The sequence below is a fragment of the Maniola jurtina genome, chromosome 1 (genome assembly GCF_905333055.1).
Source record: "Maniola jurtina chromosome 1, ilManJurt1.1, whole genome shotgun sequence".
Lineage (NCBI taxonomy): Eukaryota > Metazoa > Arthropoda > Insecta > Lepidoptera > Nymphalidae > Maniola > Maniola jurtina.
Genome location: NC_060029.1, coordinates 15,612,992 through 15,628,999, shown reverse-complemented (window position 1 = coordinate 15,628,999; position 16,008 = coordinate 15,612,992). Strand labels below are relative to the sequence as shown.

General features: G+C 37.7%; 1 protein-coding gene across 4 annotated transcripts in view; it reads right to left on the bottom strand.

Annotated features, from left to right (window-relative positions):
- Window positions 1–16,008, bottom strand: part of LOC123866429 (SUN domain-containing ossification factor) — a 90,562-nt gene that overhangs the window by 34,336 nt on the left and 40,218 nt on the right. The window contains exon 1 of one of the 4 annotated variants that reach the window (XM_045908006.1): window positions 32–263. The exons of 1 other annotated variant lie outside the window; for it this stretch is intronic. The gene's annotated coding sequence lies outside the window, so the exon portion shown is untranslated. Of the gene's footprint in view, window positions 1–31; window positions 264–16,008 lie in introns of those variants that run through there. 2 more of the 4 variants (XM_045908024.1, XM_045908014.1) reach the window with 2 other exon arrangements.

Here is a 16,008-nt window from a genome sequence, read left to right as displayed (position 1 = left end):
CAACGGAAAAACCATATTTGTCGCGGGTTACCATAGTGAAATGATGGATGCAACTGCAATAAATAAGTAGGTTTAACTAGGATATCCCGGCAATGCTACCGAATCACGTTTACTAAACACACACTTTGTTTTAAAAAATACGAGTATCACAGGTTTACGAGTAGTTTTACCGTTTCCGCGATTTGTATGCAAAGAAAGCGCGATCAGTGTGACTATTTTCGGATGGAGTAAAACGCACGTCCGCTCCGTACGCGGTCACGCGCGTTACTGAATTATTGGCAGTGCAACCGCGACGTTACCGTCTGATTTAGGGCTGGTGCCACTTGATAGCAAGAATCAAGTTGCAGTTTCTGCAATGGGGGGTGAAACGCAGACTCCTAAAGACTTCTTGAACTAACTTTATCAGTGTAATGACACAGTAATTCACGACAGTTAGTACCTTGGAACAAAACGTCGAGGCTTCGACGGCACTGGACGGTTCGGTCGGGCGCGAACCCAGAAGATGCATGTTCAAATTCTGCCATTTTCGCAATTTTTGATATGTATTTAAAATTATTTAGAAAGCCTTAAGCCTATGAATAGCCTATTTTTCTTTGATTTAACGTCATCCATAGCCTAATATTTGACATATCGTCGATTCAGGATCAAACCGGGAGTTCTTTCACTCTAGTTCACTCTGATAATGAGCCAAAAAGATCTTCGCAATCAACAGATCAGATGAAAAGGAAATCTCATGTTCTGTACGACAAGGAATCTTTAATCATAATATAGGATAGACCAAGCAAGAACATTTCTTTTTTGTAATAAAAAATCAATGACCGTCACCGAAATGACTCCAGTTTTTTGCTAAATGATTTCAGATATTTCACATAAAAAAGGTTTTCTTATGAGTAAATATAGGTATAATAGCAGTTAAATTGTTAGTATTGTTATCACTTAAGTTGACTCACTACCTAGAAAGTTGTCACTTACTTTATTGATTTTATGCTCTACTATAAAGTACTACATAAGGTCAGTAATAAATAAATACTTAATCGTTTTCGCACCAAAATAAATTCTTTATACATCTTCTGACCCCAGACCTCGAGGCCCTAATGATGAAGAAGAGAAAACCAATGTACGGCAAGAAAATGAACTTTAGACCAGAATAATTTAACGGTCAACGATCTCCATTAACAGGGAAACTAAAAATAGATTTAGTTAGCTAACCACCAACCCTGATGAAGAGTGAAATTAGTTTCCTATCGCACGAAATCGCTAGTCGAAACAGTTAATACTGAACTTTTTGCCGCCATAGTTAAAGTTGAACTCGTGGTCAGGTCAAGGTTTTTGTGAAGCATACCGAGTAAGCACGAGCCGCGGATATCAATGCACGAGGCAGACATGAGAAATCCGAGCTGCACTTGGATACGAATCAGCTTTTTACTAATCGTATTGACAAGTTGAGCGCAAACGATAAAGCTATTTATGAACTATAGTTTTTGACGGCCTCCCCTGGCAAGCACTGTGGTGTAGTGGGAGGTCCCGGGTTCAATTCCCAGTCTATCCGGATTTCTAAATTTCTTGGTCTGGTGGGAGGCTCCGGCCGTGGCTAGTTACCACACTACCGGCTCAGCCTGTTCTATTCTATTTTAAAGGGGTATGGGTTTAATAGAAACTGCTGTACCCCGTCCAGGTTAACCCGCTTCCAACTTAGACTGCATCATCACTTACCACCAGGTGGGATTGCAGTCAAGGGCTTACTTGTATCTGAATAAAACCTAGGTGCAGCCGCTCTTCGGTTTTCAGCCGTAACATACTCGTATATACATACTAGCTGACGCCCGCGACTTCGTCCGCGTGGATTTAGGTTTTTCGAAATCCCGTGGGAACTCTTTTGTTTTCCGGGATAAAAAGTAGCCTATGTGCTAATCCAGGATATTATCTACCCACCAAAAACATTTCATGTAAAAAGGTTGCCAAGACTCACAAGTTCATAATGTTTTCACTGTTAAAAAGTTATGAGATCTCTAATAGAGCCAAGCCCCTAGCTGAGCTTAGATTTGTGCTGGCCATGGGACCTATCCCAAGTCCAAAGTAATATAGCTCTTAAATGTTCTTGAGTGTATCACATTTATAACAATAAATAACAAATCACTCTACTTACAAGCTCTGATTCTACAAACCCTAATTCTTGGTTAAAAAAGGATGGCTTGGCCGTTTAATGTGCGTGGAACTTTTATCTGATATGACATTTAAGCCCGGAATAGCTTGTGCGACAATCATGAAGTAAGTATAATACAAATTAGTAATTGTCGAACAAACTATTCCTTATGACCTTAATATAATATGTTGTCATGTAATAGTTTCACGAACATTAAACGGCCAAGCCGTACTTTTTTAACCAAGATTTAGGGTTTGTAAAATCAGAGCTTGTAAGTAGAGTGATTTGTTATTTATTGTTATAAATGTGATACACTCAAGAACATTTAAGAGCTATATTACTTTGGACTTGGGATAGGTCCCATGGCCAGCACAAATCTAAGCTCAGCTAGGGGCTTGGCTCTATTAGAGATCTCATAACTTTTTAACAGTGAAAACATTATGAACTTGTGAGTCTTGGCAACCTTTTTACATGAAATGTTTTTGGTGGGATTTCATTTCTTTTTGGCAGGTGCCCTAGATTTTTTTTGGATCTATTTTTTGTAGGTACCTACATCATTTTCATGGCCCGCTCTCTATCGTTACCTCTTTTTTTAAAAGCTTTTATTCCACTTGCAATGTATGTAACTATGTTTGTTTGGGTGGAATCTTGCAACTCAATTTTAAAGCAGATATATCAAATTTCAGTCTTTTAGGACTTCAGGAAACACATTTTTTAAATGTACAGACTGGGAAAAGTTTATTTTCCTGTTGTTTGAATGAAATCCCTAGCCTACATACCAAATTTCAGTCTTCTAGGACTTAGGGAAGTACTTTAGAACTTTTGACTAGAGGGGTTTTGAATGGCAATAAATCTGAAACCATAACAGGTAGACAATTGATACTTGGTACGTTTGATAAGTCTGTCAAGGACATATTATCCTGAAAATATCAGCATTCTAGCGATAGACTTTACAAATAATTTGCTTCCCCCATACGTGGGAGTGGAGGGGGAAAATTTTGAATTTCTTAATTTTCCTGTAGTTTGTATGCAATTTCTAGTGTACACACCAAATTTCAGTCTTCTAGGACTTCGGGAAGTACCCTAGAATTACAGACTAGAAGTTTTGACTGTCAATAAATCTGAAACTATAAAAGCTAGACAATTGGTACTCAATGCGTTTAATAAATCTGCCAAGGACATCTTATCCTGAAAATATCAGCATTCTAGCGACAGAATTTACAGATTTGCTTCACCCATAAGAGGCGTAGAGGGGGGGCATTTCCAATTTCTTAATTTTCCTGTAGTTTGTAGTCAATTTCTAGTCTACATACCAAATTTCAGTCTTCTAGGACTTCGGGAAGTACCTTAGAGGTTTTGAGTAGAGGTTTTGATGATCATCAGTGAGGGACGAAATCGGCGTATTTTAGGTATCAATAAATCTGTAACCATAAAAGCTAGATATTTGATACTTGGTATATTTGGTAAATTTGCTGAGGACACCTTATACTGAAAATTTCAGCTTTCTAGCGTCATCCAGACCGAAGTTATGACGAGTCGAAAATACGGCGAAACACTTCGAGAAAAAGGTACGTAGCGCCCCGGCCGCCGTTTGGCTCGTCTTGGCGGGGGCACTGCCGTGCCCCCTGATCTCCATTCCGAATTTCAGCCAAATCCGTCCAGTAGTTTTTGCGTGAAGGAGTAACAAACACACACACACACACACACACACACACACACACATACAAACTTTCGCCTTTATAATATAACATACGGGTACCGTGACGGATCAATGGCCAACTGACTTCATAAGCCAACAGTCAATACATGTTAATGTAGTCGATTATTCAAATAGCCTGGCATTTGATCCGACGTCGAATACATGTCTGAGTAGGGAAAACGCACATTTTCCATGTATGCCAAATGGTAGCGATTTGACTATCGACCGGTCGATCAGACTGATGACATTTAGATTTTAGGCGTAGATTTTCCAATGATCTATGGAGACGAGGGATATCTAATGCTGGGTTCGTTTATGACCATATTATATTTTTGGATGGATGTGATCTAACGGCTCTCTCAAAACACAAAAACAAAAAACACAAAACTTGGGACAGATGGATGGATATTATACCCAATGCTTTTAGAACTTGTAATACAAGGATCTATATGAAAGCGTTCTCACTGAAAAACTTTTTTTTAAGCAATCTATACCAATATTATAAAGACGTAAAGTTTGTTTGTAGGAAGTAATCTCTGCAACTAATGAACATGATGATTATGTAAATTCTTTCACCAGTAGAAAACTACATTATTCCTGAGTGACATCCATACTAATATTATAAATACGAAAGTGTGTCTGTCTGTCAGTCTGTCTGCTACCTTTTCACGGCCCAAAAGTTTAACCGATTCTGACGAAAGATACAGGATTAGCTTATATCCCGGGGACGGACATAGGCTACATTTTATCCCGGAAAATCAAACAGTTTTAACGGAACTTTAGAAACCTAAATCCACGCGGACGAAGTCGCGGGCATCCTCTAGTAGGTTATATTTTATTTTCAAAAAAAAATAGAGATCCCTACGAAAATGGTAATAAGCTACCCATGCGAAGCCGGTGTGGGTCGCTTGTGGTTGATAATGTTTATTTCTAGAGTTTTTAGAACGTTACTTATACATATTTATAGCCCCTGCCTTGCTCTAGATTCTAGACTCTAGAGCATTGGCATTTCATGGCTGATTTTCAATGATGATGAAGAAGTTGTAATAAAAAAAAATTGGCTTTGGAACTGGTCAAATTATTATTAACATCAACACCCCCGACAAGTGAAGGTTACAGTAACTAAAAGAGCTGATAACTTTCAAACGGCTGAACCGATTTTCTTCGATTATAGCTAAGAACACTTTCGATCAAGCCATCTTTCAAACAAAATAAACTAAATTAAAATCGGTTCATTAGTTTAGGAGCTACGATGCCACAGACAGATACACCTATACACACCGTCAAACTTATAACACCCCTCTTTTTGGGTCGGGGTTAATAAAGAGACCGGAATCGAATCTTCAACCTCATGAACATAAAATTATCGCTGACCAATATTTTCTTCTTTTATGCTATAATTTATTTTTAACCCCCGACCCAAAAAGAGGGGTGTTATAAGTTTGACGTGTGTATCTGTGTATCTGTCTGTGGCATCGTAGCTCCTAAACTAATGAACCGAGTTTTTTTTTTTGTTTGAAAGGTGGCTTGATCGAGAGTGTTCTTAGCTATAATCCAAGAAAATCGTTTCAGCCGTTTGAAAGTTATCAGCTATTTTCTAGTTACTGTAACCTTCACTTATCGGGGGTGTTATAAATATTTAATTTGCACTTGTTGCTAGCATAATTATATCGTTTGGTGCGGAAAAAATTCGTTAAAATAAAATCTAAACAAGTAAGTACCTAGGTAGGTACGAGTACGCTCGGTTTTGAACTGTTGTTGATAATTCTCATAATTAATTCGTTCAGTACCGCGAAAACTATATATGACTACCTACAATAATATGTGCACGTGATTTGCACAGCATCAGATTTAAAATACAGTGTGATAATACAATAATTGTTTTCGCTCGCTTCAATGATTTTGTATTCAAAGTGACCGCTAATGAGGCCATTGTGTGTTACAAATTACAATACAATAAATTAAAAATTATTCGCACATTTTGTTATGTCTGTTAAATATTGTATTGATTTCTTTTCACAATTTTCATAATGAACCTGAAATAAGACAAATTAATCGTGGTCAAGATCGTGGTATAATATGCCTACCCGTTATTTATAATATGAAATGTGGTTACTGTTAAACCACGAAATTAGCTTAAATACTCGAAAAATACAATAAACCTCAATTTATTGGCTTCGTCGTGAACGGATTAATTTATTATCTATGTACCTATACGTTAAAACTGTCATAGGCCTGGCAGACTGAACTAGAGTGAGGGAACTCTCGGTTTGATCCTGAATCGACGATATTATGTCTATCTGTCTGTATGTATATGTACCTAACCTGTACTAACATTGATGCAGGCAGCTTAGGGTTTAGCCACACATACTGGCAGTGACGCCGAGGTCTCGACGTTATGTTAGATGTTCCCTAACTGACGCGAACTGTGCATTCGTCAGAAATGTCAGTAAGTCACAGAAAATAGCTTTTTTTAGGGTTCCATATCTCAAAAGGAAAAAAGCAACCCTTATAGGATCACTTCGTAGTCTGTATGTCGTGTCTTTCATCAAGACCCGCGAATCGGAACCCCGCTAAAGGGTACTAAAATCATAAGGCAGGTAGCATTGTCTTACAACACAAGTAAAGGGGAAAATCTGTAGGGGAAAACCGTGAAAAGGGGAAAACCGTGAATTTGTGGTAACATCACAAAAAATATTTTAAAAAATATGGTAATGGTACCGAACCCTTCGTCTGTAAGGCCGACTCGCACTTGGGCAGTTTTTCGCATAATAAAAGTGAATTTATTCGCTCCGTATGAAAATGTCGTGAACGGAAGTATAGTAGTAAGTCTATAGACAGGTCGCGATGGAATAGGGGTGGGGACGCCCCGCACACCCGCCCTATCCCGCACAGGGCACCGTCCCCCCGACTCATACCCCGATTGCCATCTCGCCTTGTCGCGTACTTTGTCTACGTTGACTTCCTGTCAGCACAGCCACATAACGTCACCGACATCGTAACTGTAGGTATCGAAACTACACCATAAAGTAGAATCATGGCACGTATACAAATAATTTATTATTACAGTTGTATACGGCACAACCTGCGCCGCCCGGAATCGAACGGCGGACCACTCCTATGTCCAGCTCAACTTACGTAACGCAGGGTTGCCGAGTGTCGGAAGTGGGCACTCGTCAGACGTTTTAGTGAAATATTGTACTACAGTTGTTGTGCTACACAGTGTAGTAAAATAAATAAATAATATTTAATTTATACTGTAAGTCCATAAAATTACAATATAATTCCAAAGTTAGTGTTTTAGTAACAATAATTCGTTATAAGTTGTTAGTAATGTTAGTACTAAGTAAATAAATAAAGTAGCCTACCGTGGCAACTCTAGTCGCCCGGTGGCCACAACTATCCGAAAACCATGAATTTGTGGTTACATCACAAAAAAAAATGTGCTCATGAACAAATAGTTAGTATTTTCAATTTTCAAAGTAAGATAGCTATACTAAGTGGGGTATCATATAAAAGGGCTTAGCCTGCACATTCTAAAACAGATTTTTAATTATTTTTATGCGAAGTACCTAGTTTGTGATTTATCGTGCAAAATGTCGGGAAAAATACCCGAGTGCGGAACCCTCGGTGCACGTGTCTGACTCGCACTTGGCCGGATTTTCCTTTTGAGGTGCGGAACCCTAAAAATTCTACATAACCCCGATTTCCCTCGCAGGATCATGAGATTTCTCTCATCGAATAAAAGGTCCCTAGAAGCACGAATGCCATGACAGCCCTGATTACATAGACACGTTAACGGTCACGTCACGGTGTTTTAATGCAGACTACAGGGTACTGTACAAGGCGTAATTTTTAGTAGTTCAATGGTTCCACATCTTTTCCGTGGGTGGCGTGTGTCGTGCAAACTCAGACCACTAAACCCCCAAACAACACGCGATTCAAGGAACCAAAAGCTTAATTTGCTATAATCCGCTAAACCAGACAAACCTGTATTGTATGGTGCAACACGTAGCATGCGATATGCACCGCCCGCCCTTCCACTGCTTAACATGCAGGAAAAGCCAACATCCTAAAAAGCCTAACATCTGATAATAACTGTCAATTAACCTAAGAGTCGAAATCTCGTTCTCTTAGAGAGTTGTATGCGGAAAGATCTGGGAACCCACCGCATTATTATCCCAAGAGAACTCCTACCATTATAGGATTAATGTGAAGGGGTCGCGACCCTTAGTGATGAGGAATGGCGACGAAATATAGAGAGACCACTTGTCATGTTATATGATTTATCAAAGACGCTGAAGTTCTCGTCCTAACAATCGCTTATACTGCTGTCGTAACTCGTACCAGCACTGTTCGTGACAGATCGAGAACTTCTAACTAAACGTCGCGTCGAGGTTTCTACGTCACTGGCAGGTGTTAAATGTTAGTACATTTGACGCAGGTAGCCCTAAAGTAGCCCTATTTTTTAACCCCCGACCCAAAAAGAGGGGTGTTATAAGTTTGACGTGTGTATCTGTGTGTCTGTGTATCTGTGTATCTGTCTGTGGCATCGTAGCGCCTAAACGAATGAACCGATTTTAATTTAGTTTTTTTTGTTTGAAAGGTGGCTTGATCGAGAGTGTTCTTAGCTATAATCCAAAAAAATTGGTTCAGCCGTTTAAAAGTTATCAGCTCTTTTCTAGTTTTCTTGTAGAAAAGAAGGTTAGATAACCCTTAGGTTCATAATATTCAAGTGTCAATTGACAAATGTCAAGCTGTCAAGATGGACGTTGCCTAGATACATAATTATTTATTTGAAAATGATGTTTTGGAAAACTCAAATACTTTGGATCGTAGGCGCGGAATAGTCCAAGAAAATCGGTTCAGCCGTTTGAAAGTTATCAGGTCTTTTCTAGTTACTGTAACCTTCACTTGTCGGGGGTGTTTTAAATTTTTAATTTACACTTGTCTATGATTTGACGTCACCAAAGCCTAATATTTGACATATCGATAGAAGATCAAACCGAGAATTCCCTCCCTCTCGTTCACTCTGGTAAGTACCTTACTTACCAGACCTTACACTTACTAGTCTGTACTCTGTAGCCTAGATATTCCGTGGGGCGCGGAATGAGACGTCGCGATTCGTGTGTCGCCTTCGACATTTGCCTTCTTGTTTGGTACTCGTTTAGATTGCAACTGCACAGGTATTTGACATTAGGCAAATGCCATTTCAATTAATTCATCATATCCGAATGGCGCCACCTACGCAGCGATCGCTGTCTATGGTGTCGTACTCATAGCTTACGAAATCTAAATAATAAAATTGTAGAAAAGTGTTGTGTGTACAATGGAAATATATATAAAAAAAGTAGCAGGGGTTGTTATTATATCGATGCCGAACCCGAAATTGTAATTAATTTTTTTTTTGTCTGTTTGTCTGTGGGTTTATGCACGCTAATATCAGAAACGGCTTATTCGATTTAGATACGGTTTTCACTAATATATTGTAGTAAGCTTCACTTAACATTTAGTGTTTATTTCATGTCAATCGGTTCATGAATAAAAAAGTTATGACAATTTAAAGAATCACGGCGAACATTTTTAACGTACAGAGTACGTACTACACGCCTCGCGCCTGAGCGTCCGTGGCTATATAAAGCGCGCTGAGAGCTATTCCACGCGAACGAAGTCGCGGGCACAGCTAGTACAAACTAAATATTCTAATTATTTAACACTAGCTGATGCCCGCGACTTCATCCGTGTGGATTTAGGGGTTTTAAAAACCCCGCGGAAACTCTTTGATTTTAATAATTTGATGATAATGATTTGATAAAAGCAGCCTATGCCACTTTCCAGGTCTTCAACTACGATTATATCCATGCAAAAAATCATTCTGTGTTACACACTGAGCGAATCACCCCACAGGTTATCACTACTTACAATTATTACTATATTTTTACAGAATACTTTATATTTTTTACTGTAATTATTATTGGTTTATCGCAGTCCTTTTGCAATCTAATCTAAATAAATTCCATGCTGATGATTTGTTTAAATTATTTTTAAATCAATCATCAGCATGGAGTTTATTTATTGAAACTCGCAATTTATGAGGTACTAAATTCTGGTTTTAACTAACCTGAAAAGCTTAGGTTGAATATAAAGCTTCGGTATACGGTTAGGTCGTTACTAGTAAATCTAATATCGTAAAATGGATGAAATATTCAGCCAATACGCACATTTCATATATTTTACGTGCACCGATATCTAAATTGCATGACGTTAAAACAAGGTGAAAACGATGTTATCCTTTAACTAGCCTAAGCCCACGGCTTCGTCCGCGTGGACTACACAAATTTCATCCCCCTATTTTAGCCCCTTAGCGGATATCTACGTCATAACAGCTATTTGCATACCCATTCTCATCCGTCCAGTAGTTTGAACTGTGCGCTGATATGATAAGATCAGTCAGTCAGTTTTCTTTTTTTACCCGACTGCGGTAAAGCCAAAAGGAAGGGTTATGATTTTAGCTGTCTAAGTATGTAAGTATGTATGTTTGTATCCAAATTCTGTGTGTTCCACCATAGCGCCTAAACTACTGGGCCGATTTTGATGAATGAGTGTCAATTGATTCGTTGTAAAGGTCCGGGTGACATAGGCTATAATATTTTATACTAAAAAAGTTGACCTAACGGATGTTACATCAAAAAAGTGGGTGGGTATTTGCGAAGAAAATTCTGAGTTCATGAATATAACTGTACCTACTACCTACTATAGTATATCAGCGTTTATTAAGACGATCGTAGTCGGGTTTTAGTTTTCAACTTTATCTTGTAAATATATAGATTTCACTATTAATTCGTCGGAAACTTTACAGACACATTTCCTACAGCAATAAAATATCTAGGTAAACATTCGAATGTGTTTATCAGAGCTCCTATAACAATAAAACGTAAAACGGCAATAAATAGCTAAATCAGAAAATGCCAATTGAACTATTGGGTAATAAAGGTGCGCTATAATAAAAAGGCAATATACAAGTGTAAATTAAAAATTTATAACACCTCCGACAAGTGAAGGCATCTTGACAGCTTGACATAAATTTGTCAATTGACATAATATTAAGAACCTAACGGTTATCTAACCTTCTTTTCTACAAGAAAACTAGAAAAGAGCTGATAACTCTTAAACGGCTGAACCAATTTTTTTGGATTATAGCTAAGAACACTCTCGATCGAGCCACCTTTCAAACAAAAAAAAGTAAATTAAAATCGGTTCATTCGTTTAGGCGCTACGATGCCACAGACAGATACACAGATACACAGATACACACGTCAAACTTATAACACCCCTCTTTTTGGGTCGGGGGTTAAAAATAGGTAGAATTGTTGGATTTATCAAAATGTTAATTGACTCTTTTTATAGCATTGTAATGAATTTTGTGTATTTCAGAGGCCCAGTGACATAAAAAAAAACTTAAAAATAAAGCTTATTTTTAGGGTTCCATCGTAAAACAAGGATCCCTTATATTATAATAAATAAATAAATAAATAAAAGTTTATTCAGCTCAACAAAATCACAAAAAAAAGAATAAAAATAAAAATACAATTCATACTAAATTATCAGCTAAACTTAAAACTAGAAAATACCAATATTGTGTCTGTGAGCTAAAAGGGCTCTGCCTCAGCAAAATGCTGCAGTAGGTATTTGATTGCCGCAGCGCCGATTTATATTGATTGATATTATATTAAGTATATATATGATTGAATTACTGGTCTCGTGGGAGGCTTCGGTCGTGGCTAGTTGCCACCCTACCGGCAAAGCTGTGCTGCCAAGCAATTTAGGGTTCCGGTACGATGCCGTGTAGAAATCAAAGGGTTTAATAAAAACTGCCATAACCCTTCCAGGTTAGCCCGCTACCATGTTAGACTGCAACATCACTTACCACCAGGTGAGATTACAATCAAGGGCTAACTTGTATCTGATTGAAATTACTAGCTTTGTGTAGATACAACAAATAAGCGCCAATAGATTCTATATATGTACAATTCGCTGACGAAATCGCGGGTTACAAGTTACAAGTAACAGCTGGTTTTGTATTGGCTGGTATATTGTAAAGTGGATTTGTTAAATTTAGTAACCGTAGTAGGCGTCAAGCGGGTCTGCTTTAAATTTATAACATCCTGAGTCCTTCTAAGGGCTTCCATAAATGACTCAGCGACGCGCGACGGCGACTTCCGATTGTAATAAGGGGGGGGTTCAACTGATTGACTATTTAGAGACCGCACTGCCTATTTAGGCCTGTTTAAGAATCTACATACTTCAGAAAGGAATAAAAAATCTTGTTACTCGGATTCCTTGTTGCTTTTCAGTGATATAAATATTCTAACTTGCTCTACATCTATCTATACCTAATAGGTAAATATATAAAAGGAAAAGGTGACTGACTTATTTATTAAAACTCACAACTACTGAACGGACAGCTATTAGGACGCAGACAGACATCGATTAAAAAGGATTTTTGAAAATTCTACCTTAGAGCCAATCCAGGCAAAGCGTGAAGAAGCTCTGGCTCAAACTCAAACTTAAAGTATTTTTTTCAAAATATTTTTTTTTGAAAAAAAAATTTAAAAATTCAAATACCTATTGTTAATATTCAAATTCAAAATATTGATTGAAAGGAAACACTTTTGATTGTCACTTATTGAATTTCTAAGATAGTGATGTATTGGTGACATAATTAATCAGGTGCTTAAACTTAAAACTAAAGCAATTAAAATTTTTGTCTGTCTGTTTGAAAAGGCTAATCTTCGGAACGGCTGAACCGATTTTGACGGGACGGACTTTTGACCCATCTCTAAGCAAAACCAAAGCTATGACTTCAGAATCGTAAGCAAAATAATATAGAAATGATCGAACCAAATTAAGTACCCTCGAAATATCAGTTTTACTGAGTTAATAACAGAAAGCTTGTATGAGAAAAGACCACTTGGGATCAAAGACTTCAATGTAATTTATTTGGAGACAGTGACACATCGCACAAGTGACACAGATTTTTAATACCTCTATTTTTACCCCGCAAACAAAGGTTGTTGGCCTATTGACATTTTGGCATCGGTAATGATGATAAGGAAGTAAACATTCTCGTAGATACAAAAATAAAATCACATTAGAATAATGCTTGCCCTATTGTTTAAAATTGACGATAAAGTGAACTCTCTTCATGAGAATGACACAGCATTTATACAACGATCGTCATGAGTGAGGGAACTTTGGGTTTGATTCTAAATCCACGATATGTCAAATATTAGAAGAATATGACCAAAGATAGGGCTACATTAAGGCTACCTGCGTCAAATATATTAACATTTGACCATCATTTGACGGCTACCAGCTCCCTCCCTCTGGCTCTTGCATTCTACGTGACATTGGCGAAGTGCATTGTGCTGGTGTGGCACTACTGAAAGCCATAAAACAAAATAAGAAGAGTAAGGAAAAATGCGTAAGTAAATTGTTAGAGATAAAAAATCAAAGGCATATGTTACTTGCTCGATATACTCGTACATTACTTATTAGCACTTTTTGAAAGTTTTGCGTGCTAACTGCATATTATTATGTTTGATAATCTTTGTGTTAAAGATAGAGTTAATGATAATACAATGTTAAAGAGCACTCCTATCGTTAGAATGTCATTAATCCACTTCTAGCTGTAACTAGTTTGCAGCAGTTCAACGTAGTCAATACTGACATTTTGCCAACTACATATTATCCAGAACATAGACTATAGGTACATTAGATAAATATATATAGCTAAGATCCAGAATAGCATCCAAACAACAAGTTTACATTTCATCAACATCACCGGCATACTGCTCCGAACATGATCATATTCATAGAACAGGAGACCTGAAAGAGAAGGGCTTACGCTGGACAAGTGCAGATTGGCAGATTTCACACACCTTTGAGTACAGTATAAAGCAAAAAGGCGATGGTAGCCTAGTGGTTCAGACTTGCATGTTAGGAGGTCAGGGATTCGACGCGGACACCCACTGCTTCCGAGGTAAGTGTATCTTAAGCAAACTATTACTTGCTTTACCCGTGAAGGAAAATCGTGAGAAAACCTGTATGACTGAAAGTTCTCTTCAATTTACCTCTATGGTTTCCTCATTCATTGATACAAATAGTAAGAGTGCCAACTTTATGTCAACACGACACTTAAAACTATTATTGATACTTGGTAAAAATTTGCTGTTTGGTTTTTGGCACAGAAACATTCACCATTGGAGCGGATTCTCTATATCCAATAAAATTCCAATCCAGCGTTGGTCGGTTACTCCTGACTATTCAGAGTCGCAACTGCTCGAGTGGTCTCCTGCATGACGTTCAAAGGAAGAATATGGTTCGCTTTACAAACGCAGCTTGAAGTGATCCAGTCATAAAGGCTTCAAACTGCCCGTGTAGAAATATAGACCTCCAGCCTGCTGGAACGATGACTTTACAAGTGTAAATTAAAAATTTATAACACCCCCGACGATCCAAAGTATTTGAGTTTTCCAAAACATCATTTTCAAATAAATAATTATTTATTTAGACAACGTCCATCTTGACAGCTTGACATTTGTCAATTGACATAATATTAACCCATTATAGCCTAGCGGTGCCATATGGCACCCAATTTCGTATGTTTAAATTGTCGGGCCCTGTCCTTGTAATAAGAGGTGAAGTCAAGTGGTTTGTTGTCAATGCCATGCTAGAGGGACATAGCCATTACTCCATTTACTTTGTTTTGTCCCATAAGCTTTTTGTGACCTGCACGAGCACCTGTAAATCAGTGATGTGAAATTGCTGCTAATAATGGATGCAACATTCAAGTATAGGGATCATATTTTTTTTATTTTGAGTAATGTAATACTTTTATGCATTTACACTTGATGCCAACCCTTGCATTGACTTGTTCATATCATATAACTGTCGTATTTTGTTTTATTGTTTGGATTATGGCATGTTAAAAGATATGGATGCCGTACGGCACCGCTAGGTCATTATGTTGTCTTTTTATTATGTATACTAAAAATCTAATTTATGTCTTTTCTTTGGTTATTCCTTATGTGATGGCTTTTTTGTTTCAATGGAGATTGTACATTACATGAGGCACTTGCTATACTAGAAGAAGACGATGAACTCAAGCCTCAATTGCTATAAATTGAAGCTCCAGACCCTATAATCCTATCTGACAAAGATCAGGGTGGTTTCATAAATAATCCCACTGGTCGGCAACTCAATGCTAGATGTGAAGTGGTGCTATGCTCTACATCTGTTCATACCTATTTCAGTTCAGAAATACGCCGTCTATCAGTTTCAAACACCAAGCAAAAACATCTAAAAAATACTGGCAATCGGGTCTGACAGCATATGTTATGACAGCAGAAATCATTTATTGGTACCCAGCGAGTCATGTCGCAAGTGTGGGTTACAGTATTGTCACAGTCAGACTAGACTACAGTGCCATACAGTGCAATAAATGCATCGTGAGGCTCTGTGCACCCTGCAACCTACAAGCTTCCTACAAATAATATATAATTTTATGGAAATATATGTAAATGTTCATATAATATATTGGATCTTTTAATCAATTTTGAACCTTGAACTATACAAGAGTTAATACCTTAATAATTCTCATCAAATTGTGGTAGAATATTTTGGTAACATTCAGTTATAAGAAATTTATGAGACATTTGAAAAGACACGGTAGGAGCCTAGCGGTGCCATGCAGCATCCATGGTTATTTCCAGAAGTAAGACTTGCGCCAAAATTCTGATGATTAGATCTGACTAATAGGGTCCATAATAACAACATATCAATGAAAAACTCAATTCTGAGACCTCAAAATAATTCAGGCTATAATGGGTTAAGAACCTAACGGTTATCTAACCTTCTTTGCTACAAGAAAACTAGAAAAGAGCTGATAACTCTTAAACGGCTGAACCAATTTTTTTGGAGTATAGCTAAGAACACTCTCGATCAAGCCACCTTTCAAACAAAAAAAAGTAAATTAAAATCGGTTCATTCGTTTAGGCGCTACGATGCCACAGACAGATACACAGATACACCGATACACAGATACACAGACACACAGACACACAGATACACAGATACACACGTCAAACTTATAACACCCCTCTTT